Below are 3,435 nucleotides of genomic sequence, written 5' to 3' on the forward strand. Positions count from 1 at the left end.
TTTATAGTCTAAATATAGAAAATAACTTCAGTTAGTTTTTTTTCAGATGTGGGCCAGATCTTTCCTTGGTGTTGGCCACTTTATTTTTGATTCAGTGGGGCTCGTGGTGAGTAGTTGTTTGCAATGGTCAAGAGCAATGGTGGTACCTCCTTTAGTCAAACTAAACTAATATACTCTTCCTGCTAATAGCAATAGAAGAGTTTTCCAAGGTGAGGGATTGGTTCTGTTGTTCTGAATGAGATTGGAAAGCAATACCTCTGTTGAAGATATCCCTTGTAAAAACACAATGGTCACAACTTTCTGGAACCACTTGTGACCCTCAAACTTACTCATTTATTAGAGTTTCTCACTCAGCTCAAGCTGAAGCAAACAAATGAAACTAATTACTCTTCAAGTTGGGTATTGCCTTCTTGAGCTTTATGAGCCTATTTTTCTGAAATTAGAAATTGCCTAACAATGTGGAATGTTTCCAGCAAAACTGCTTCCTACAGCTACAATTTTTACAGTCACACAAGTGCCTTGTGGGCTACCTTTGGGTAGGCAGCAGTGACATCCAGTGGCCAGCAACCTGATCACAGGTCTTCTCCCAGAGCCTGTCTCACCTGGGAAATCTCTCCCTTGGATAGCATTGTATGAGCCCACTGAGGTTTAATACACTTATTCTGCTTAATGGTTTTGGTTGGTTTGTTTGATGATTGGTTTGGGTTTTCTTTGTCCAAGAGACTCCAAAGTCCTCAGATAGATCTTCTCCAGAACTCCAACAAGGACCATGGAAATCTACTGATTAAAAAAAAATAATGTATTTTTTAGATTGTTGGCTTCATTGTAAAATATTTTAACATGGTTGTCCACAGACATGGATGTCTAAATAGGTATTGAAGGACAAGGTGTAGATATCGATGTTGGAAAAGTTTGACCTTCTTTGGATTCTCTACAGAGTACAAAAATCCTATGGGAAATGGAGCATAACAGTAGAGACCCTGCATATATTGCTTTAATATTAACTTATTTACTTTCAAGGCAGTGGATCTGATCCCAGTTGAGTCAGTTCATTGCAGACTGATAGTGAAGACTGGGGTTTTTCTCTTTTATTCCCAAAAGTAAACATTTTCAGGATTAGATCCATAGTTATACACCTCCAAATGCAGGAAAAACAGTTGAACTAGTGGTGAATGTTCAGATGACTTGTACCTCCTCTGTGCTTATATAGTCTCCGAGCCTTTCTAAAACAGGGACACATGGTCCACCTTAACTTTAAGTAGTTACTCCTTTCAGTTATGTCAGCTACTTAAATTTATTTGCAGACAGTCAATTCATATTGATCATAACTCGACCTTACAATGACCTTGAGCAAAGGTACTCTGTGACTGCTATAGATATTGTGATCAATACTGGAGAGCAATTGACTACACCTAGTTACTGATAAATGGAGTTTAAAAAAAAAAAAAAACACTAAAAAAAAAGGTACACTATTTTCAGAAACAAAGATAACTGCTCATTTAGTTGGCTGTTTGTGAAGGTTTAATATTGATACATGAAGTTATAATGACATCCTTGGGCATTCTCAAATGGTAGAAAACAATAGGGTGCAGAGTCACTGTGGCACATTAAGGAGAAAGAATCATTAGTTCCCAACTTCAAATAAGAAATTTCATGATATTTATGACAACAACACTGAGAACAAATACACTTACTTAGCAGTGCTCATTGGAGAAGGCATGTATCAAACTGTGCCTCTTTTCTTTATGTGTGAGCCAGGTCTAGTGAAATAAAACACTGCATTACTGTGCACAGAACAAAGCCTTTAGTACCACTTGTACCACTCTCCTTTGCACATTTGTGCCTGAATTAAATTGCACATCCCCAGGTATAACCAACTGTAATCATGAGGAAGAGATCACTGTGGTCTCAGCACATCTGCTACACATTGATACCCCTCCCCACACTGCCTGAAGTTGAAAGGGAAGATGCAAGGGATGTTTTCCCCTGGTATTCCTCTCACTTAACTCAGAGTCCCACTGAGCAATGGAGCTGAGTATGAGCAGCTGAGACATAAGATGGAAGTCCATTGGCAAAATGGTAGCAAGCTGCATGGGAGGGTGGTTTTATCTCCAAATCTGCTGGTTTCTGTACAGGGGAAGCCATTCCAGCATGTGCCTGGGGGTGAGGTTTGATGCCCAGAGGATGGTTCGGGGACATGGGAACAGCAGAGCTCACAGAGGTACAAGTGAAGTTCATCCCTGCCAGCACCCCTGAGCTCACTTTCTGTCAATGCTGTCTGCAACACAACCTGGGTCTGGCATTTTACATGATTTCAGGGGTTTTTTTGAGGAGCAGATTTCTACATGTGTGACATTCTTTACAAAAGAAATTAATTAAATGTTGGGATGGATCAAGCTACGCAAATCAGAAACAGGAGGGGAAACGTTTTACAGGCACAGACCTCCCATAGATCTATCTCCTTGTGCTCTTCAGCATTTCCCCCAGGCCCTTAAGTTTCTCTGCCCATTCAAAAAGTTAATCTCCTGATCATATTTCTTCAGTCCCATACAATAAGTGTGGGTTTTTTCTTTTTTTTTTCCTTTTCCCCCCTCACACTTCCCTGTTTTTTGTAGAGACAGTGCCCATCTCCAGACTCCTTCTACGTCTTACTCTTCAGTCAAGTTATTTGTTAATAAACTGGTGTTTTCAGTGTGTTGGTACATCAATACAGTACAGAGTGGTTCAGTTAGCTAGCATTCTGGGAAATCCTTTGCTGTATTGAAGAACTGTAAATCTCCATTATTGCTTTCCATAGCACAAATAAAGAATCGCCTCTTACCTTCACAACATCCTCTCAGTTAATTTTTAAGGGTGAATGCATTGCGTAGTGCCTAGCAAAGAGGATCTGGCTGTGCCCAGCCTGGATTACCAGGCATTTATTGGGCTTTGGGTTGGTTGGTTTTTTTTGGTATAGCTTCAGCTGCTACCTGGAAATTCAGCAATAGTGAAGGGAAGCCAGGGTGAGCGCAGCAGGAAGCAATATTGAAACGTTCGGATGAAAATAATCATCAAGACTTCGGGATTTTTTCCAGAATGAACCTAAACTGGAGGCTTTGCCGATTAGTCCATGACTGATTGAAGAGGTATGTCACCTGCTACTACATGGCAGCACATCCCGTTGCACCACAATTGCCTGCCTGGAGTCATTATGGTGTATTACATCCTTTTGTTATCAAACTGTGTCATGTTGCATCACAGTCAGGAGCAGCCGGATGGAGACGTGGCTGACACAGTGCCTGTAACAGATGCAATGAGACATAGCATCCAAAGCACATACCTGCTTTTAGTCAAGGCTCAATTTGCTCAGAGCGTATTTTGACATATCTACAGAGGGTTTGAAGTTGCAGGTAATCCCTTCTGTGTTTTGCTCTTGCTCAAGACACTAGTCTTTCT

The 3,435-nt window shown here is 40.8% G+C and overlaps 1 long non-coding RNA gene across 1 annotated transcript; it reads right to left on the reverse strand.

Annotated features, from left to right (window-relative positions):
- Nucleotides 1–552: 552 nt before the first annotated feature.
- LOC113953303 lies at nt 553–3,166 on the reverse strand. The gene is made up of 3 exons (XR_003529835.1): nt 2,822–3,166; nt 1,695–1,760; nt 553–780 (listed from the first exon to the last, which is right to left on the reverse strand). It is a non-coding gene; the product is annotated as an uncharacterized LOC113953303 (long non-coding RNA).
- Nucleotides 3,167–3,435: the final 269 nt, after the last annotated feature.

Source organism: Corapipo altera, unplaced genomic scaffold, assembly GCF_003945725.1.
Source record: "Corapipo altera isolate COAL_440 unplaced genomic scaffold, ASM394572v1 68, whole genome shotgun sequence".
In the NCBI taxonomy this organism is placed as follows: domain Eukaryota; kingdom Metazoa; phylum Chordata; class Aves; order Passeriformes; family Pipridae; genus Corapipo; species Corapipo altera.